We start from the raw sequence: 23,800 nt of genomic DNA on the forward strand, positions 1-23,800 counted from the left end.
GGGGCAAAATATATTTCCGGGTGAGCAAGTTGTTCCCCACATATTAAGATCTCTGAAGCAAAATAACGATATTTGTTAATGGCAGAGTCCAGCAATGAAGGCAAAGCTTTTTGTTTAGGAGAAGCCTAAGAGTATGGGCACTTCTGAAGGGGAAAGGGAGGCATGGAATACCCATGGTGGTCCTGAGGATGTTATGGAGGTGCGACAGGATTCACATATTGAAATTGATTTGGGGAACAAGAAAACGCCTTTCAGTTGTGGCATCACAGGTATGGAATATTGTTCCCATGAGAGCCATCTGGCACCAAAACCAGTGCCAGGTTAAAACTTTATTCACATGCATTTTGATGGTTAATGTATTTATTCCTTAGGATTTTTTTTATTGATCTGTTTGTTGTGTTGATTTTGAGAATTTTTATGGGGCTGGGTGGTTTTAATATTGTATGGAAAAAAACTGCCATTTTATTGTTTTTAAAAAGATGCATAATTTGTATGTTTCTGTAAGTCACCTTGAATCTTTGTGAGAAGGTTGACTAAACAATTTAATGAAATAATCATAATATATTTTCCAATTTCTTTATTTTTTTAGGAAATGTTTCATTTCTTGAAATATATTCGCCAAAATATTACTTTCCTGAGCCCATTTCCAAACTGAGATGGCATGAATTTTCCCATGTCTAATGAAAGAGAGCAAGCAACCAGAGGAAGAAGATACTACTAATATGATATTGATATAGATATATTAGATAGATAATATATACAGTATATATAATCAGATATATTTTTCTTTAGCAGGGTAGACTTTAGAAGAGCAAATGCTGACTTTAAAATAAAAAAGCCCACCTTTAATATTGTGAAGAATAGAAATCATAAACTGGGTTTTAAAACACCCATTTGTGGCATGCCGTTGTAAGGAAAGCAAACAAATAAAGAATTCTTGAAGAGATCTGCCGTTGGTGTTTGAAGGTCTGTGGCAGCATCTGAAAGACAAAAAGGGAAATAATTGATTAGTGGGTTTTGTTTGATCTGTTCAGGGATCAAAGGGACAAATACTGTCTGCAAGGATGAAAGAAAGGGAAACTGCTCCCTGTACTGATTCAGTTATCTGCTTAATCATACACTCTTTATTGTGCATTAGAGAGTTGCTGCTACCTGACCCTGCCTCAAACTTTGGGGCCTAAGCACTTCCTGCTGTTGCTCAATAATCTCACATGAATTGGCCGCTGAGGAGTATTGTTGTTATGCAGATCTATAAGAGTGAGATACTTATTTTCCAGAACATGGAATTTCATTGCCAGCCTATTACGTAGCTGGGAGTAATAGGTTCTCAGCTCGTGAATGAGAGCTGCTTTGCCCTCATCTTCCCAATCCCAGGCGCCGAGAGTTATTTGGAGACCCCTCACGGATCTTACAGTTCCCAGCACCCTTAACAAACTACAGTTCTCAATATGCTTCAGGGGAAGCCATGATTGTTAAAGTGGTACAAGTGTATGGTGTGTTTTTGATCTAGATCGAATAGGCTTGAGTGCTGATTTTGGGTGAACATAAGCAGAAATGTCTTAATGGTAAGAGCAGCTTGGCAATGGAACCAATTACATAGAGAGTGGTGCCCCTCCTCCATTGGAGTTCTTCCATTATCTGCAAAAAGGAAACATGCACATTGGATCTGGTAGCGTTATTGGTCATATTATTTCAGCTCTGCTTTAGAATCATATGCCTCATGTGCTTTGCCATCCCTTCTACTACATTGCTCCTTTGCATTCCATTCTTCTTTCCCAGAGTCTGGACAGTTTCGTTTTTTCTGACATAATGAAGGGAAAGCACTGTCAAGAATTAAATTGGCCAGGCTCATGACAAAGCATCCAGTGGGTTTGTCTTTCTCTGTCTGTTTATAATCATGCATGCCTCCTCTTGCACTTATAGTTGCAGAGTCAAGGGTTGTGAGACTTAAGGAAACAATACTAACTAAGTTATGAGAGTATTGGCTGGTGACAACAAGGTCACATGGGACCCTGTGAGGCTGGATCCACAGGATGTCACAGTCTCAGGCTGCCAAGAGTGGCTAGGGTTAGAAGTCAATCCTGCTTAATTGAGCTCTCACCAGCCTTCTCTACAACATAGAGGTGAAACCCAGACGCTCTTCTTTGCCTGCAGATGGCAGAGAAAAGACTGAGAGACATATGAGCACTACTGATAACCTTAAATATCAAGTGGCCTGTTTTTGTTATTCGCTTGCTGCTTTCTAGAAATCAGTTGTAAATGCATTTTCCTAAATGTCTTTATTTATAATAGCCTGGATTGAATCCAAGGATGATCTTCTACATGCCACCCATTCAAAGAACGACTGTTTTCTGCCATACACTACTACAGTGTGGAATGAGAAAAAATGAGACCAGCCCTTCAATCCTGTGGTCGATGGGAGGGCATCCTAGGGAGCAAAGGATGTTTCAGATCTCCCCCTCCAAGGGTAGTTTGACCTCAGAGATCCGATCCACAAGGCCTTTCCGCACAATTGAAGAAACCCCTGCAGCCCTTGCCTTAGTGACATCAGAACATCAGCATCGTTGGAAGTTGAATGAGGTGTGTGCTGGTGTTAGGCTTAATTTTGTGTCAACATGCTTCAGCAATAAGCTAAATTAGCAACAAGCTTATGTAGGCTTAGAAAATCATATATAATGATCATAGGGGCGTCTCTGGTACTATTTTAAGTATTAAACCTTGGTACAGTGGTACCTCAGGTTACAAATGCTTCGGGTTACAAACGCTTCAGGTTACAGACTCCACTAACCCAGAAACAGTACCTCAGGTTAAGAACTTTGCTTCAGGGTGAGAACAGAAATCGCACGGCGGCAGCGTGGCAGCAGCGGGAGGCCCCATTAGCTAAAGTGGTACCTCAGGTTAAGAACGGTTTCAGGTTAAGAGCAGACCTCCGGAATGAATTAAGTTCTTAACCACAGGTACCACTGTATTATATACTCTGGTTCAGGATGCGCACCATTAAGTATGAGGCTTTTAGAAGTATTTTAAATGTAACTGCCCGGCTGCTGGAACAGAAAAAGGGCTTAGTAGTACAGGTTCAAAAAGTGAGAGTCTGGTTGAGAGGGAGAGGTCAGCCAGTTTCACCTGCCCTTTTACCTGACACTGAGAGTGTATCTGTGATGTGACAAGATCGACTGGGAGAATCCAAAGAATCCATAGCTTTCCCAGGCCTCCAACCTAGTGAGACAACTATAGTAACCCTGGAGGCTGTGACGGATCTTGGGGTCTCAAATTTCAGTGCACCCTGTATGATGCCTGAAATATACTCAGAGTCGCATGGTGATTTCATGCTCTTTATTCAGCTCATAGTGGTGAGGAGGAATGAATGAAAGTCCCCTCAAAGTATCTGCTTTATATACATTATTTACACAATGGGCTGCACATGATTGGCTAATTCCAGAATTCTACTGTAAGCCAATCAGGTTGTGGATTCACTTCAATCTGGAGCATGATTGGGTGCTTCCTGCCAACTAATCATACTGCTGCATTGTTCTAGGACCAATCAGACTGCTGCATTCTGAATCCTATTGTTCTAGGACCAATCAGACTGCTGTCTTTTGGATCCTATTGTTCTAGGACCAATCAGACGGCTGCAGTTTGGATCCTATTCAATTCAGTACATAACAATGCCATACCCACCCACCTCTACAGTTGGCATACATCCAGAATTCCCTGGATATAACTGACAATCAGAAGCAGTGTCTGGGCAGAAATCGCTGAAATGTCTTGGAAAATTTGGATGTATGGCAAAAAAAAGCTCAGCAACTTTGACTGAAAAAAGCAAAAAGTTCAGCAACTTTTCTGTCCGGATTCTCACTTTTTGAAATGTGGTAACCCTATATTACCTTCCATTTTGCATCATAGTTGTGGTGCCCCCACAACACCCCCAAGGCTCCATGCCCAGTGCGACTGAACTGATCACGCGCTCCTAAATCCATCTATGCTAGAAGTGGCATACAGTATTTCTGCCACATCATTCTCATGGATGGATGTTGTTGAATGAAATGTCCTTGGATAGACTGGGGCAGGAAAAGATGGAGGAGCAAAGGAATGCTGCTCTGTTCTCTTTTCTGCCCTGCCAGCATGAGCCAGACAGAACACAAGGTACTTATGAGGTGATCTGCCTTCTTTAAAAGATGTTTTACAAGAACTCAGGCATTGTATAGAAAAAAGATGGCTGTCCCCACTGTTAAAGGTAAAGGTAAAGGGACCCCTGACCATTAGGTCCAGTCGTGACCGACTCTGGGGTTGCGGCGCTCATCTCGCTTTATTGGCCGAGGGAGCCGGCGTACAGCTTCCAGGTCATGTGGCCAGCATGACTAAGCCGCTTCTGGTGAACCAGAGCAGCGTACAGAAACACCGTTTACCTTCCCGCCGGAGCGGTACCTATTTATCTACTTGCACTTTGACGTGCTTTTGAACTGCTAGGTTGGCAGGAGCAGGGACCGAGCAACAGGAGCTCACCCCGTCGCAGGGATTCGAACCACCAACCTTCTGATCGGCAAGTCCTAGGCTCTGTGGTTTAACCCACAGCGCCACCTGCGTCCCACTGTTACTTGCATACAATCTCCTTGCATGTCATCCCTCTCCAGGGCATTTCTGGCTTCTTCTCAACCCTTGCGGTAGCTGCTGTGCTTTCTAGTTGCACCAAGCAGCTAAATCTTATAAAAAAACAAACAAGCAAATAAATAAGTATAAAGGAGAAAGGGAGAAATATTAAAGACAGCCCTCAGGCCACCTCATAGAACTTGGCAGCAGTATAAATTTTGGAACAAGCCACATTCCAATCTAAATATTAATCCAGAAGCTGCAAATCAAGTGAGTTTGCCCTGGAATGTGGACACCTTCCTCCCCAAATTCCTCACCCTTTGTAATACCATCACGTCAAGACTACTTTCTTAAAATGTTTCATCAATGCACACATGCACAGTGGTAATGCAGAGCTGGGAAGAGTCTGCAAAAGAAATGAAATCTAACGGAAGAAAAATCTCCTGGTTAAACCAGAATTGAGGGCAGAGTGAAAAAGGAAGCCCAATGAAAAAAGAAATGGGGGGTTATTTCACCCCCGTAATAAATATAACACATTGTTCAAACAATGTCAAACACAGATAAATAGTCCCTTTTGGTTCTCTTTTCCTCAATTATGCAAGATCTGGAAGTCTGAGGAAATGTTTGTTATTCCTTCTGAAACCAATCTTTCCTCTTTCTGTCATCGACCCAAATAAAAAACCTACTCTGGATACTTATTCTGCATCAGAGTAGCTTGAGCAGCTGTTTGATACTGATTGCCAGATCCCCTCTTAGTAACAGGAAGCCAGACAAATTCCCAAACTTCTTCAGTGTCAAACATGCCTATCTTCTTTTGTTAAAAAAAGAACACAACCAGACAATTTCAAAAGTTTATATACCATCCAACATTTCTCCAGTGAAAATAGGGACATCCTATTTAATGATGATGATGATAATTTACTATTTACACTCCGCCTACCCTAAACATTAACGAACGTCACATACCTCCATACCCTCCAGCATTCCTCCAATAAAAATAGGGACGTCCTAAGAAAAAGTGGGATATTCCAGCATAAATCAGAAACTGGGACAGCTTCTGTAAATCCAGGATTGTCCCTGGAAAAAAGGAACACTTGAAGGGTCTGAGATTATAAAATACAGTACATTATTTTGCATTTTCTTACTTATTTGGTAAACAGTAATCGCCCAGATAATTTGCCAGCATCACCTTTCCCTGGGAGTGTTGATGGATGGTTTGTGCATGGCTTTGATAGCTTTGTGCTCATACCACATTTTAATCTTTTTCACATGACCGGAAAAGAAGGGAAACAAGATGAATAATTGATTTGTTAACATAAATTGTGCTGCTGGACCCTTTAGTTGTTTCTGCTGCTGCAACAGCCTAAGACAGTCTTCCAAACATGCCCCCAAAGAAAGATGTGCAAACTCCCATTGGGAGGTTATTCCCCAACTAGGAGAGACGGGGCAAATCAGAGAAGTCCAAGGAAGAGAAGTTAATAGTTTGTCATAGCTTTTCCCAACCAAGTGCCCTTCTGATATTTTGGACCTCAACTCCTATCAGCTCCAGCCAGCATGGCCAGTGGTCAGGTATGATGGGAAAGTCTGGAGGACATCAGTTTGGGGAAGTCTAGCTTATTCTGTTCTGCTTCCTCTGTCCTGATGTGCAATCATGACTAAAGTACCCCATCAAAATTTTATAAAAGATACAAAAAAGGTATGATGCTAATGATCTCCCTTCCTTCCAGAAATAACTCTGCTGCAGTGGTCAGTTGTCCCTCTATTTATTTATTTATTTATTTATTTATTTATTTATTTATTTATATAATGTATAGAATAACCAAAACACATAAGGCAAAAATTGTACTTCACTACTGAAAAGATTAGAGTAGCTTAACCAGGGAAGAGCTGAAACTTCTCAAAAGAAACTTTCAGCAGAGGTAGATGCAGAGCTTTGTCAAGGTATGAGGTGAAATTTACTGGTGCTACCAGAGTTTCCAACAGAACATCAATCAACAATGTGAGTAACCAGGCAGGGCAATAGGATGAAAGGTGCTTCTTCATGCAACCTGGTCCCAAGTTGCTTAAAGCTCTGTAGGTCAAAACTAAAAGCTTCAGCCGGGTGTGGTAGCATATTGGCAGCCCACCCAAGCTGCACTATTAAGAACAGTGTAGCTAACGCATGAAAAGAGAAGACTCCCTGGAAAAGACCCTGATGCTGGGAAAGATTGAGAGCACAAGAAGGGGACGACATAGGACAAGATCGTTGGACAATGTTCTTTAAGCTACCAAACTGCATTTGACCAAACTGCGGGAGGCAGTGGAAGACAGGAGTGCCTGGCGTGCCCTGGTCCATGGGGTCACAAAGAGTTGGACATGACTAAACAACTAAACAACAACAAAGCTAATGCACACTCCACTCAGGACCCTAGCTGCTGCATTTTGCACTAGCAGTAGTTTCTGGACACCACCCTTTTCTGGCCTGAAAATGAGGCCACAACATGGTGGAGAGAGAGGAGGCCTGCCCTAAATAAACATATTACTCTGTGTGGACTGCTGCAGAACACAATACTGCACCTCTTTGCCAATTTAACTCTCACACAACCACTTATTGTTTAAGTTCTTTATACATTGGATTTATTGATGGAGTTCTAGGCATTTGGTGAGTTTGGAGACAGGAATCATAACTCATATTCCTTCTTAAATGGAACAACCCAGTCTGATGCTTGTTTGCTTGGAAGTATGCCCCACAGAGTTCAAGAGAATCTACTTCTAAGAAAGTGTCCACAGGTGTGAAGTCTCACGTCCACTTCATCTTTGAGCATCACCTTTTGTTTAATAATAATATGGGCACCAAGCCTTAGTTAGATCAGCATTTTTCTTCCAGGTCAGTTTTTGTAATGGCATCAAGGTAGCATATGCAGTCATTCACCCACATATTCTTGACTGTACTTTGCCAAATGCAATTAGTAACCAGTTTTATGGCTTTCGGACAAACAAGCTATTTTCAAACATCACAATGAGCTCCTTATTCCTGAGCCCTGTTGAAGTCTCAGTAGGATACATAGGAATTTGCCTTTAATTAGGGCTTCTAATAGAAATGTCAAAAGAAAGATGCAGCTTAACCTTAAGCATAATGGAAAATTAACAATTTGTTCAGCTACCATATTTTCCTAGAAACAGACCCCTTTTGATGTTGGAACGCAAATAAAGCAGGCCAGATCCCCCATAAAAGAAGGTTAACTCTCATGTCATTTTAAAATAAAGCTAAATGGATGAAACTGAAACAACCGTCTCTGTTTCTTCCCATGCCAAAGGGTAGAACATGCAACCATTTAAACTATTGCATTGCTTTCTTATACATTGCTTTCTGATAAAAATCAAAGCATTTCATTCACTTTTCTGGTTTTCATGTTTTGTTTGTAATGTGTGAAGAAGGAGTGGGGCTAATAGCCACGAGATTCGCTTTGTGTATTGCAGTAGTAGAGACAGATAAAGTACATTAGAAATTGCTCATGATTCTGAAATGCTCAATTACCCATCATAATGAAGATACAAGTCATGAATGGGATGAGGGTCACTCACTGTGTTGAAAGAAGAGCTTTGCAACAGATCTCTCAGATAAAGGTCAGAGCCTTCAGTAGAGAAGTGCACAAGAAGGTCAGTGCATCATATCCAATTCCCACACTGGAAAATATAAGCCCAACAGACAATTGTACACATCCCTGTTGACTCACCTCCTAGCCATTTCAATATGGTTAGGATGGTGGGCTCTACATAAAAAATGGTATTCCAGCATCTCAGACCAAACAATCATGAAATTAAGAATCCAAGTCTTTAATTGCCAGATATCCTGACTGTGAAGACGAATAACTAGTAATGTGCACCATGCACAGGTTAAGATCCCAAAACTGAATGGACGCATTGCGAAACTTCTCTTTCCAAAAGCTACCACGATAGGGAGCAGTTTGGGAAAAGTCAGGCTTTGAGTTGACTCTTGAGAAACCCAACTTTCGAGTTAGTGTTCTGCCCACCAATGCCTCTTGGGAAATGCCCCTCAAACCAATTCCAGCAGTAGCATTTGTGAGCAGTTCAGCCTTGAGCAATAAGGTACTCCTCCAGATAGAAATGCAATTGAACTGTAAAGTGCACCTTCACATAAGCATGTTGGCTCTCATGTGAGCTGCACCCTGTGAAGATGATCAGCAGTAACACACTATCTCGTGTCTCAACGCCTGTGTAGAAAGGCATACCAAGCAGCCACCACCTCACAGGCAGAAGTAAAGTCCCTCACTAGTTTCTGAAGCTGCCTGAGAGTCACACCTTTGGCCTTAGAACAACTTTCCAGTCTCTTTCTGGAGGTCAGCAACGTACTCTAAGGGAGGCAACCAGTCTCAGTCACCATGTCAAATTGGTGGCTGGCACCTTCATTTTCTCCACAGCTAAGAGGAAGCCAATATAATCTGTTGATTCCTTAAATTAATGTATTAAGGGCAAATATTGTCCTTAATTGGCAGGGCCTGCAAAAAGCAAATTATTGAGATAATTAATGACACAAAGCAAACCAGCCTTGCCTTGAGGATCCACCATATCTCTATGGTGGCTGGTATCCATTGGGACTGTAAGAGCTTAAGGCAGGAAGCCAACAGTAGGTCTGATCAGAGCAAATAACAGGTGAAACCACAGCCAATGGCAGGCAGAACCAATTAATTATGGTTTTGTCCCCATCCTCATCTCTGCTGCATTCTGCAAGAACAACACTCAGAATAGGAAGGAGGAAGCTGACAGCCAGCATCAAGCTGACCCCCCTAGACTGGTTGTGTATGAAGCTGGGGAGATGGGGGTGGCTGAGGATAGACTGAGGTTGGTGAGGTAGTGCCCATTTGTCCTAATGGACTGGTCTTCTCTCTCTCTCTCTCTCTCTCTCTCTCTCTCTCTCTCTCTCTCTCTCTCTCTCTAGCACATTTTGGGCTGCACAGGGGCTGCAGGGAGGATGAAAGGAAGCCCAGTTATAGGAGCAGAAGTCTGTTCCATTCACATGCAGACACCACTGGATTTCACCCTGATAAAATTATTATGGCATAAACTTTTGTGGACGACACTTCACTTCATCAGATGCAGGAAAATATCTTGGGACTGTGGTCTAGCAAAAGCACACGCACAATTCCAATTAGCTGTGCCAAATTCCGGACTGTTTTGAGGATTGTTTTGTACAGATTATTTGCCCTGTTGATTAAACTGCTTGCAAAGCAGTCAATTTCCAGATACAAGTCGAGTCCCAGAAATATTATGCAGCCCGCAATTTGCCAGTTGTCTCTTGACAAAGACCGAGAGTAAGCCACTTACTACTCTTTTTATACAATGAATCACTTTTCCCCCCTTCTTGCAAAAAGGGAATCGTCTAATGAAAATTCAAATGTATTGCTTTCCAGGATCCAAACATAAGCCCAGGCACTTCATATACTCTGTAAATAAGCCTCATTTGCCGCACTGTGTCAGCTAACAAGTGATTTTAGTTTTACATGCAAACTCCAAGGGGAAATTTTTCAAATAAAAACAGGTAGCTTCATTTCACGTCCAATAAGCAAACATTTTCAAAATATTTAGACATCTGTATATAATAGACTTTATAAACTGTTTGTTCGGAAGCGTAAATAGATCTCTCGGTGTTTGAGTTACCGTCTATGTTTCTCATTGTAGAAAGCAAAACAAAAAAATTCTACCTACAATGCAAAGCTACATGTCGTATTCTTCTTTCCTTTATCTTAAAGGTTTTCAGTCAGGCCTTTACAAAACAAGGAAACAACTTCTTGTTCATGAGGCCTGATTCACCAGTGTGGTGGTGACCATGTGGGTGGGCACTTGGCATTGCAGATGCATAGATTTTACAACATGCAGAACAGTGTAGAAAGCACCTCCTTGTGTAGTTCTCAAAAATGTATGGAGACACCAGCTGGTTCAGAATGCAGCAACTGGGATATTGGATATTGACAGCAAAGCACTGCAGCGGTTAGATCCCACTAGTTCTTAAAGATCTCCATGGAAATTTATGGAGGATAAGGTTTCCAATGACTACTAGTCATGATAGCTATCTTATACCCCCTAGTGTATTGGAGATCTGTACTAGGGAGTCAGTTTGTTTCCAAACACTATCCAAAGTGTTGCCCTGAACAGTTTGGTTTCCATGTAGCAGAGGGTGCAATCCCATGAAGCTACAGATTCCAGCACCCATTTGACTTGCATAACAGCAGCCTCCAACCCACAGTCACTGCACTTGTGAAGATGGTTGAAGAGAGGGTGCTAACTCTTATCCAGGATGGAGGCAGACCAGGCAAAACAGAGAGAAATATGCACATGTGCAAGAACAATGAACATTTGCACAGTGTTAAGACTACAACAACCTATGATGCAGTGTGAATGCGTGTAATACAGGCATAAGCAAAAACATTCATGTCCTTTGATGGAAATGAACAGTTGACAGAATTGAAAAAATAGTGAGGGCACCACAGTTCATATGAGACAAGGCTGCTTTACTATGAGTACATCTGCATATGAATTGTCAACCCGGAAATAAACGTTATTCCAAACCAACCCCATATTCATAGTTCCATTTACAACTGCAGCATTCTTTATATTACCTTCACATTTTTGAGCTTATCTCCACAACCATGAGTGACAGAAACACTTTTAATGCGTGTGGTTTTTATTTTTTGTTAAAGTATCTCAGAATTATAACAAGAAGTCGGGGGACACAACAAGCCACATCACAACTCTGTTGAACCCATGGGCCATGTTGCTCACTTTTGACTGAAGGAATCATTAGGACAACCACCAGCTCAGTTTTTTTTTCGTAGCTAATTTTGCTACTTTTGAAAAGAAATATATTTTATTCATCATCGTATCACTTGGATATCAAGCTGGCTCCCTTTGTGAATCATTAAGAGTATGCCTTTTGTGAAATAATATAAAATCATCCACCAGAGAAAAGGACATTAACCGCTTGTGCTTTGGAGCCAAAACTTATCTAAAGAGTATTTCTACCAGGCTAACTTTTACTTATTTTGCTTTGATATAGAGGGTGCCAGCATCCCAACCAGAGCCTATGGAGGCTGGGCAGGGGGGGAATCTCATTTGTTAACTGCCTGAGAAATACTTACTTTTTAACGAAGTTCACTACTTAAAGACTTTACATGGTATGATATTGCTGGGAGCTGGAACCTGACACCCCCTTCTCCTGCCTTGCCTTTTCTTTCTTCACATATTTGCTTTTATCAAGTCAGTTTTACTCAAGTGACACTGAAATATGGAGATTTTTCTGATCCTTTCTTTTTCGAGAAGGAGCTTATCAGTTGTAAAGCCTACATTTTTTAATGTGAGCTTTGATGTTAACAGCCCCAGTGCTTTTCTTTCTTATTTGGGGCATTAAGTTCAATTACATATTCAAAGTATCTGTTCAGTGCTTTTCCTAGGATTTTTTAATAATTCAAATAGCTAAGGTTTTTTTAAGGTCTCTTTCATCGATGTTTCATATATTTTAGATATGTGATTCAGGTTCAGTCCGGTCTTTCCTATCCATTTTTCCACTTTAGTGGCTAATACTGACCAGCAGTGAATACTTTAGTTCAGGTTGTTTCATGCATGTGGAGGAGCAAGGAATCTATGGAGTAAAAAATAAAGTGGAACAGCTGGAATAGTCAGTACTGCCCTCAGTATGTACACTCATTTCCCAAGCACTTCCAAAGAACTGTGTCTCCACAACAGAAATGGGGGATCAGTGGCCAGCAAATATATCTCCAAATTTACATTGAATTTTCCTGTAAGCAAAATCTTGTGGAGCTCAGGGAAGGGCAGAAGCCCCCTCAGAAACTTTATTCTCCTTATTGAAATAATAATAATAATAATAATAATAATAATAATAATAATAATAATAATAATTATTATTATTATTATTATTTATACCCTGCCCATCTGGCTGAGTTTCCCCAGCCACTCTGGGTGGCTCCCAATCAAGTGTTAAAAACAGTACAGCGTTAAATATTAAAAACTTCCCTGAACAGGGCTGCCTTCAGATGTCTTTTAAAGATAGGATAGCTGCTTATTTCCTTCACATCTGAAGGGAGGGTGTTCCACAGGGTGGGCACCACTACCGAGAAGGCCCTCTGTCTGGTTCTCTGTAACCTTACTTCTCACAGTGAGGGAACCTCCAGAAGGCCATCTCAGTGTCCAGGCTGAACAGTGGGGGGCTGAACAGTGGGGGTGGAGACACTCCTTCAGGTATACAGGACCAAGGCCATTTAGGGCTTTAAATCTCAGCACCAACACTTTGAATTGTGCTCGGAAACGTACTGGGAGCCAATGCAGATCTCTCAGAACCGGTGTTATGTGGTCCCGGCAGCCTCTCCCAGACACCAGTTTAGCTGCCGCATTCTGGATTAATTGCAGTTTCCAGGTCACCTTCAAAGGTAGCCCCACGTAGAGCGTGTTGCAGTAGTCCAAGCGGGAGATAACTAGAGCATGCACCACTCTGGCAGGACAGTCCGTGGGCAGGTAGGGACTTAGCCTGCGTACCAGGTGGAGCTGGTAGACAGCTGCCGTGGACACAGGATTAACCTGCGCCTCCATGGACATATGCATATGGCATTCATTTTATATAAACACACAAACTCTTTTGGCTTTCCCCTCAGTTTTTTTCAGGTATTTTGCCTAAGAATTGTCAGTGTGAAAGCCTGAGGTCATTCCAAAACTTCAGACAGAGCTCAAGCCACTGTTAGTCACTGTAATTGCTAGTTTCCCTCCTTCCAAAACTTATCCTGTAGGGTGAAGGAAAGGGGGACTGATAGGTGCTGAGTCCTAGTCCTTAATTTTTCAGTTTTCTGGCACCAGTGAAGGGTTCCAAGCATACTCAGAATCATCCATTGACATTAGACATGTGGCTCAAGCCGTAAACCAGGAAAGTTGGAAACTGCGTATCAGAAGTCACCCATGGCTTATGATGTCTGCTGTGAGGCTTCCCAACAGCATTCCTGCATCACAAGGATTAGTTTAGGAAGAGGGTCTTGTACCAGACTGAGCACATAACTTCAAGGGCAGGGGGTGGACTCAACATCAAATGAGCTCAGGGAACAAACTCATGAAGCCACCCTTCCAACCCCCTCCATTATGAGGTATCCCTTGCTCCAAAATAAAATTGAAAAGTGTATCTTAATGCTACCGTTTGACAGGAGACAAAGCACTGAGAAGGAAAAGTTGCTTCTTGTTGGGACTTTGCTCTGGCTTCCAACCCAAAGCCTTTTTAGCTCCGAGCAGCATAAAAGGGTAGTTCACCACTGTAGGAGCCTCCTGCCTCCATTGCAGAATTACTAGTCACAACACTGGTTTTTGCCATAATCCTGAATGTATTCCAGCAAAAGACTATACAATTGGCTGCTCTACAGCATTCATATGAACCTTCCAAGAAAGTTTTCTAAGGCTGGAATTATTTGCAGTCCCAGTGCCATTTTGATTGCACAATGTGCTCATATTGGCATTGTACTTGTAAGGAAACTTTTCAGAGTTTATTGGAAATACACATTAATAATAAACAGGAACCGAGATTGGCTATATACTTGCAAACTGTCCTCCCGTAGGGACTATGGGACTGTGGCTGCTGATAAGTTGGAACTGCATGGGCACCCCTTGATTCTATACCTGCCAACATGTGTCCCATTCACAGGAAGAGGATGAAGAGCTAGAAGAGGAAATGGGGTAATGTTGTTGGCCCCATTCCTTTTAACATTATACTCACTGAGACTGGACATCTAAGTATGGGCGTCTGAACATGGATGCTCATTGAATGTAGATATCTTACAAGTTCAGAGCTAGATGTGCATAGGCATGAACAAGATCTGGAACTCTGAACACAATACTGTCACAAGTATGCATGGAGCCCCTTTCATGGATGAAACACATCAAGAAGCACTTCAATGTTTGCTTGATTCAGGGGGGGGGGGCTCAGAGCGGTTTGCAAAAAAACACAAAACAATAAAATTATCAGTAAGAAAAATCAGCAAAAATAATTTGAAAAGTTAAAATAACAATAGACTAAAACAGATTAAAACTCACACCGACTTTCTAAACATCTGGGTTTAAATACCTGTCCCTGGTTTTCAAATACTAGACATTACACAGGAAAGACACAGACGCTACCCACAGAATATAGCATTTACGTTAGATGCTGCTGGATGTGGGATGCTATGATTAAAGAATTGGGAGTGGGGATGTGGCAGGGGAGATGAGAATATGCTGATATAGGGGCCCAAGGTGGGTCTTGAGGAGAGACTTGAAGGAGGTCCAATGAAGAGAGAGAAAGATGCTGTTCTGAAGCAAGAGAGGGAGAAAGGACAAGAAAGGATGAGTTGAAAGCCACCCCCCTCCCCTCAAAAAAACCAACAGGCAGCTATGGTTTACCATTTGGATTGCATATTTTCCACAGTATAACTAAAGCTTTTCTTTACGTATGAGGTATCTGACCTGCTGTACAGAAACAGTGTAACTCCAGTGTCCACACAATGGCCGCCATGTTAAGGATAGGATGCTTAAACTTGCTTGGGGGAAAGGATGTGGAAAGTTGTGAAAATGGAGGCAGTGCAGAGACTTAAGGGAGACTGTTGACAGGAAAATAGTGATGTAAAGGAAATACATGTTTAGCAGAGAACTGCTAAACTGCTGTTACTAATACTTTGTGCATTTGTGTAACTTGAAAATGTGTTTTCTACTGGAAAGTTTACTTTGATGTGATGAGCGATCTCAAAACAATACAGTATTGAACAGGAGGGGAAATCCTAGTTTCCTTTGCTTTGATTAAACAAGTGTTCACATAATGGTTACTGGATTAATTGCACAATTATTTAATAAATAACCTTAGGGCCACGTGATGAACTTTTTTTTCTTAAAAAAACAGCAAACCCTTAAGAATCAGACTCACTAAGCAATTCTTCTGCTAGAGACTCACCACTGGGCAATCATTAGGAGTGGAAATGAGTGGTTTGTATTATTAAACACTTCTCCAAACTCACCTATTAAGTAAAGCAGCAGAGAAGGAGGATAAGCTAAGTCTTGGGCTTAATGTGCTACTCTTTTCCCAGTAAAAGCCTTTAGAAGGACAGAAAGCTAAAACAAAAGCAGATTTGTAATACAGCATCCCATCTGAGTGAAGCCCCCCCCCCCCCCCCGCCCGGTCTGGTGCTTTATTAAAGACCAGGACATACTTGATACAAAGAGTTCCCTTGCTCAGATGAATACGCCTTTCACAATTTGTTTGGGAAGTAGGAAGGGGAGGAAGGGGAGGTTAACACACAACAACAGCAGCAGTAACAACACAAAAAAGTCCATTCATGGGATGAGTGGGGAGGGAGGGGAGTCTGAGGAGATTTTGCTTCATAACTCAAGTGAGAACATTAGTGACACAGAGACCTGCTTAGAAACCTTAAAGTGTGTTTCAGTGTTTAACAGAACAAGTCATTAACAGATATTCAGGCTCAAAACTAAGGCATCTGCAGAAAAACGTGTAATGACGGACCCTCACACAGCATTTGTACTTTCCTAACAGTGCAATAAAGGACACAGGTGGCGCTGTGGGTTAAAGCCTCAGGGCCTAGGACTTGCCGATCGAAAGGTCGTGGTTCGAATCCCTGCAGTGGGGTGCGCTCCCGCTGCTCGGTCCCAGCGCCTGCCAACCTAGCAGTTCGAAAGCACCTCCAGGTGCAAGTAGATAAATAGGGACCGCTTACCAGCGGGAAGGTAAACGGTGTTTCCGTGTGCGGCTCTGGCTCGCCAGAGCAGCGATGTCACACTGGCCATGTGACCCGGAAGTGTCTCCGGACAGCGCTGGCCCCTGGCCTCTTAAGTGAGATGGGCGCACAACCCCAGAGTCTGTCAAGACTGGCCCGTACGGGCAGGGGTACCTTTAGCTTACTTTAACAGTGCAATAAGTAGGTTTGAGATATATAGGGTTAGCCTACCCAAAGCAACAGAATGCTATTCCATTGACCTCTTTGCTTTACTTGTTTTAAAGACACAGAGATGTGCTTGCATACAGGTGGAGACCATTTTGCAGGGGGGTTCTGTTCCCCTCGTGCATCGACAGAGCACACATAAAACCAACACAACCCATGCCGCCCTTTTTGGGCCACTTCCAGGTTGGCAGCGACAAGTGTATGCTTGATTGTGCATCAATCAGATGTGCCTAAAATGGTCACTACCTGAAGATGCTGGTTCAACCAAACCAGTTGTGTTCCAATAGATCCACCTTTGTCTGTGATGCAAGGACTTCCACTTGCACAATGGAACTTTTTCCTCCTCTTCTTCTACCTGGAGGGTTAGGGGGGGAACCCAGAAGAGATTTTGGAGGTGTGGGAGGATACAGGGAGAAGAGAGGGAGGGGAAGTTCCATTGCACAGCCAGAAGTCATTGTAGTGGCAGGTAGGTACATACTGCCCATTGTTTCCTCTTTGGGGTGGGGGTGGGATATATTTTTGTCACCATAACCTTCAGTGAACACTTCTCTTTTCTGAGGCAGTTGCGTTGGTAATCCATTTGAACCAGGAATCATGTTGCGTGTTGAGTTCCACAGTACCACCCCCCAAAAATTCACACATCACACGTTAATTTTTGTTTAAGGTTTTTGGCATATTTTTTGGCCACAACTTTATTAAAATACAGAAAATGTGAGTGGTTGCTTAGGCATTGGTTATGACTATCTGTCCTTGCCCCCAAGGGCAGAGCTGGTCCCTTCCGGACACCACCGGAAGCCAGAGGACAGAGCTGGTCCCTTCCGGGCACCTCGGAAGCCAGCGTGGGAAACAAGTATTGGGTGAGAAAATGAGGCTGGGACACAGACCATCACCTCTCACCCTCATGTTCCGGTGGGGCTTGCACGGCCCAAGCCCGGCACCACGGACAAGGACGAAAGAATGGCAAGCCCCTGGATTCCTTTAACGGAATTCCCTTTCGCATCATTTGGAGGGATAGGCACCTTACCCCTCCAAGCACCAATTTAACCAATGCCTAACCGCCAACCTTACAAGTTGTGACGATTTGCTACGCAGTAGGCAAAAACCAAATGGCAACAGCCAATCAGCCAAATGGCAAAATTCCTACCAGGCCCCCGCTCAAAGGCGAACGACCCCATGACAGGCATAGCAAGGTCAATTGAACCCAAGAACCACCCTATAGAAGGGAGGGGGGGCGGGTGATCCGATGCAAAACGGCCAAGAGGATGTCCTTTCGTCTATCTCCTCTACTTATAGACTCTGACCCCTCCTCCGAATTGGCAACACTCAAAAATCCCCAGCAACCCATTTAACCCTTTACAGGCTTGGGTTCCCAACAAATTTGCCTAGTCATGATGGTGGTCTGTTCCCCAACCGCAACACGTGCTCTCTGCTAGTGAGAACACGCTTTGCGTGTTGAGTTCCACAGTACCACCCCCCAAAAAATTCACACATCACACGTTAATTTTTGTTTAAGGTTTTTGGCATATTTTTTGGCCACAACTTTATTAAAATACAGAAAATGTGAGTGGTTGCTTAGGCATTGGTTATGACTATCTGTCCTTGCCCCCAAGGGCAGAGCTGGTCCCTTCCGGACACCACCGGAAGCCAGAGGACAGAGCTGGTCCCTTCCGGGCACCTCGGAAGCCAGCGTGGGAAACAAGTATTGGGTGAGAAAATGAGGCTGGGACACAGACCATCACCTCTCACCCTCATGTTCCGGTGGGGCTTGCACGGCCCAAGCCCGGCACCACGGACAAGGACGAAAGAATGGCAAGCCCCTGGATTCCTTTAACGGAATTCCCTTTCGCATCATTTGGAGGGATAGGCACCTTACCCCTCCAAGCACCAATTTAACCAATGCCTAACCGCCATGGAGCCTCAGCTCACCGCCAAACCACTCACAGCCCCAACCAAGACCTCAGCTTGGTCACCACCGCACCAATCCAAGCCTCATTCCCTGAAGCAGAAAGGTGCACGCCATCAGCTCTGAAAAGGATGGCCTCTGAAAAGAAATCTCGGGGTGGGAAATCACATCACCACCCAGCTCCAAAGCCTTTTTGACCACTGCCAGCATTGACGCATCTTCTGGCCCTTTCAGTGGCGGCCGAGCAACGACTGCCCCTCCAAACGCAGCGTTGCAAAAGCTTTGACCAAAAGATTCTCGCTGTTGGCACCATTGCCCGCAGCGTCTCCAGGTCACCCAGAATTGCAGCACGTAGTGACAAACAGTCCATGGTCACCAGGTCATTCTCGCTCAGCTGCACCACCATAGCAGCTGGCGGCCCCTCCAGGAGCAACTGCCTCTGGATACTTGGCAGGAACTCTGACCAGCGCATTCCTCGTCTGGACAGCCAAGACAACCGAATGTGTGGAGGAAGGCCGAGATCTGGACCCCATCCAGATTGCCGTGCTGCGACGCCAACCCGATGGACGATACTGTGTCCCACCATCCAAATGCGGACAACCGCTAAACCTAATAAAAGTATAAAATAAAAGCAGTGTAAGACACCAATTGTCAGCGAACATAACCTTTGAACGCATTTGATTTCCAGCGACCCAAATCCTTTATTCTGGCAGCTGACAAGCCCCAGTGGGCTGCTGTCGTGGCAGCCCCTATCCTAAAAGAATGGGGGGCGAAATCTTGGGCTGTGCCGCCACAAGCCAGAATCGCCTTACGCATCACCTTTGCAAACTGGTGTCTTGACAGGGGCAAACCATTCTTATGCCATAGCAGAGGCCCATCCCCTGGGGCGCATACCGCCAGGTATTTATTAAGATCTTTTACAGGGCAAGGGCCTGCTTCCCCCGTAGCAGGGATAAGATAAAACAAGCAAAATTGTAAGACACCAATAATGTTAATGAACATAACCTTTGAATGCATTCGATTTCCAACAACCTGTATTTTATATCCACTGCCTTAGTAACACACTTTCCGGCCTTCTCGGTGGTAGTTTATCTAGGCATTGGTTCACGACTAGCTGCACCTGACCTCAGCAGAGCAGCACTGACGACTGGGCCCCACCATATCGACAGTACCAGCAACATTGTGGGGGAGCAAAGAATCCCAAGGCAATTGCATCCCGCCAGGTGTCGTTCCCCTTAGGGGAAAGATGCACCCCATCTGCCCTAAAGAGGGGAACAGTCTTGAAGAAAAATAGCAGGGTGCAATATTACAGAACCACCTAAAGCAAGGACCTATTTTATTTATTTGATATTTTATTTACTTTATTTATTTTATTCTATTGTCCATCGCCTTATTAACATGCTTCCTGGCCTGCTCAGTGGTAGTTTGTCTAAGCATTGGTTCCCGACTAGCTGCACCTGACCTTAACAGGGCAGCACTGAGGACTGGGCCCCACCATGTCGCCAGTACAAATAAACAGCGTGGGGGAGCAATGAAACAGGATCAGACTCAAGCTCACCCCCAAATGCTCCCAGGGACTCTTGCGTAGCCCTACCCCTCGAAAGGGGTTGACAAAAACATAGTGAATCCTTGGATTCCCTTAATGGAATATCTTTGCGCATTGGAGGGGACAGGTGCTCCAACCCCCCCCCTCCAGACCACCTTGAACCAATGCCTTAAATTATTTTGAGTCCAGGGAGAGCTGCCATCAACTCAATCCAAGTCCTCTTGCATGCAGGAATGCAAACTTATGCTGGAGGAAGACAGCAAACATTCTCGCCCAGCTGTACCACCAGCACTGCGGAAGGACCTGCACAGGTCACACTCGACCACACCAAAGGAAGGATCTCCTGCCAAAGCATTCTCCATCAGGACATCCAGTAAATGTTCACATGGGCAGGAAGACTGAGATGGCGCCCCAGTCCAAACTCGTCAACATGCTTGCCAGCCTAGTGTACGATGCTGTGACCCAAATGTGCACAGCTGCTCCTATGAAGGAAAAGAAAAAAAAAGGAGATAACAGACAAGCATCAGCACAGACATCATTGTGACACTTCCTGATATAACCCTTGTCAGCGTCAGACTTCCAAAGACCCGTATTCACAATCCTGTCTACTGACAAGGCCCCCAGTGTGCAGCCTTTGCAGCAGTCCTATTCGGAAGGAATGAGGTGTGTTCAGCGGTAAGCAAGCCGCAGGCCGTAATAACTGGTGCACGACGTAAGCACATTGATGCCTGGCTAATGGGAACCCATTTTCATGCACTAGGAGCGGGCCAGCCCCCAGGGAATGAAAGCCAAATATTCTGTTATCCATAACCGGGCAAGGGCCTTCCTCACCTGTGGCGGGAACCCTGATTGTGGCACTCCTGCCCACTAAGTCTGTTTTTGAGTTCCCGACTCTAATGACAAGCTCCAAAGGATAAGGAAAAGTCCTGAAGCAATAAGCCTCCAGACTCTCATCCCCGTGCTGGCACCAACAACCATTTCTCCAACCCTCAGTGCGAAAATGCAATGGACTACTGAAAGGAATCTCGCCTTGATCTTTAACCAGCAGACAAGTTTTAACTTGTTGCAGATACTGCATAGGTGAAATTGACCAACTTCCTGCCCGCTGTCCTATGAGGTTGGAGCCTATTCCAACCTTCCAAGGCCCTACGCACTACAAATTTTATAAGGGTCTCTGAAAATTAAAGCTTCAGTGTAACAGACATTGCAGCCGACTGAATTCTGATAGTTATAACAGCACGCCCAATCTGCAGCAGGTGGACCAAATACTGCAGGATCTGCTCAGAGGATGGGGACCAATTCATCTGAATGGCCAAGGACTGCCAGCTTAAGGCTAAGAAATCCATCCAGGCCATCCCATAAGAGCTAAAAGCAGAAGAGGAAATGGAAGCTGCTGCTCTCTATAAATGCTAATTGTTGTCACAATGCCACAGGTGGTCTGGAAAAGTCTGGCAACAGCTGAGTCTGGAGCCCAGGATCTGAAGCGCTTCCTCTGAAAATGGGATAGAGTGCCAGCAACACCATTAGAGGATCCCGTAATTTGGAGAGTAGAAAGCACAATATTAAACCTTAAGCGGCGCAGCTCGAAAGCGTGAGCGGAGGGGCGGAGAATCTGCTGGAGCATGAGGACTGTTTTGCCAAAACGCTCACCACTACCTGGTTATCAGACCAAAAGCAGATCCGATGGCCACTGAACTCCTTGGGCCACATGTGAATTGCTACTACAATGGGGAAAAACTCAAGAAAAGTTATGTCACATGATTGCCTCATCACACCGGGCTTGAGGCCATAGCTTTGCACACCAGCAGCCCTTGAAATAAAACCAAAGGGCAAAGATCCAGCAGCACCAGCATAAACCTGAAAATACTTGTGCGGGTACAAGGTATCCTGCCATGGCGAACTACTATTTCATACATTCAGGAATTGCTACCATCGCCTGATATCTGCCTTCACCACACTTGGTAGGCATACACAAAGGTAAGGGGACCTCAGGCCGCAGGCAGCGTGGCCTAGTGGGAAGATTAATTAAGTGACCCAGCAAGAACGGATCTGATGAACCATCACTTGCTACAGAGGAAGTATTACAAAATAACTTCCTTCAAGGCAGACAGCTTCTCCATAGGCAAGTGGTTTGTTTTAGCAACGATATCCCACTGGATCCCTAAATAAAATGGGAATATGGGCAAAAGGTATTGAGCTATTGCTTGCCAGCTTCCAGCCCCCCACTTGGGCAGGGGCATCTAGTGCTGCCATCATGATATGTAAATTTACAGGGCCGACGCTGGCCAGAACCCCTAAAGAAGTCCTGACAAAGTTACTGCCGAGCCAGCTTCCTTTTCCAACACGCACTCTGTGCAATGCAACTACACACTCTGTGCAATGCAAAAAACACGCTCTGTGCAATGCAACTATACACTCTGTGCAATGCACACCCAAACCCTCCGTGCAATGCAACTACAGACTCCGTTCAATGCAACTACACACTCTGTGCAATGCAAAAAACACGCTCTGTGCAATGCAAATGCACACTCCGTGCAATGCACACACAAACCCTCCGTGCAATGCAACTACGCACTCCGTTCAATGAAACTACACTCCATGCAATGAAACTACACACTCTGTGCAATGCACACACACTCCTTGCAATGCAAAAACAGACTCTGTGCAATGCAACTATACCCTCCATGCAAAGCACACACATTCCGTGCAATGCAACTACACACTCCGTGCAATGCACACACGCGCACACACTCCGTGCAATGCAACCCCACCTTCTGTACAATGCAACAACACACTCCGTGCAATGCAACAACACATTCCGTGCAATGCAACAATACACTCCGTGCAAATGCAAACACACCCTTTGTGCAATGCAACTGCAAATCTCTCATGCAATGCAATGCAATTGCAGCCCGTGCAGCACCGTGTCCTGCAACGCACAGAGCAAACTGCAATGCGGGCACGCAAAGGGGCTTTCTCCCACTTGCATATTGCAAGTGTGGCGCCCATTACATCCCTGGCAGTGAGGTAACCACCAAAAGGACCTAAGTGTCCAGGTAGACCAGTATGGGAGCATGCAGCTGTCCCATACAGGGACCAATCCTGCAACCTAGGCATTACCGGCACTATGACTGACCCAGGGAAACCATTGCTTATAGACCACATGGGGACACTATTCAGGCTGGAGATGCTTCCAGGCCATCGAATTCTGGGGCAAAGCCCTAGGAACACCTGCTAGGCCAGGCATAAATGTTTCCAGTGAAATAGGAGAGTTGAGGTAGCCCACCGCTTGTCCAGGTACCCCTGCTTGCCCTTTTACAGGGAAGCACCCCTTCAAGAAACCCAAAGTTCTTTTATCACAAATGGGCAGAACTACCCAGCAACAGAATAACCTAAAAGGAGCAGTTAGTTTTGTTTTGTTATAACAATGGCTAAGAGGGGGATATGAACCCTGTCTCCCAGGTCCTAGTCTTACACTTTTGCCACTAAGCCACAATGGCTCGTCTCTAAAATGGCAGTTGCCACTATCAGGGCAAAACAAACTTAAAGAAAATAAACTTGTTCAGAAATGGCATAGTTCAAGAGCATATGCAGAGTACTCATAGTCCTTGGAGGCACAGAGAGCCTCTGGGGCCCTCTGTCTGCCTCAGATATACATTAGGAGCAACTGGGCCTGCAAGCAGATACATTCCTATAGCAAGAATGAGTCACGTGACAGAGACTTAACAATTAACTGCTACCTGTAGCACTTAGGCTTAGAAGTTAATGTGCAGGCCGAATAGGCCTCCCTGT

At 44.4% G+C, this 23,800-nt stretch overlaps 1 long non-coding RNA gene across 1 annotated transcript in view; it reads right to left on the reverse strand.

Moving 5' to 3' along the window:
* Positions 1–817: 817 nt before the first annotated feature.
* LOC309378189 overlaps positions 818–23,800 on the reverse strand; it is a 64,260-nt gene continuing 41,277 nt past the window's right edge. Inside the window, exon 4 of the long non-coding RNA XR_014171848.1 lies at positions 818–980. This is a non-coding gene — a long non-coding RNA (uncharacterized lncRNA). The remainder of the gene's footprint in view (positions 981–23,800) is intronic.

Source organism: Podarcis melisellensis (genome assembly GCF_964234715.1).
Source record: "Podarcis melisellensis genome assembly, chromosome: 1".
In the NCBI taxonomy this organism is placed as follows: domain Eukaryota; kingdom Metazoa; phylum Chordata; class Lepidosauria; order Squamata; family Lacertidae; genus Podarcis; species Podarcis melisellensis.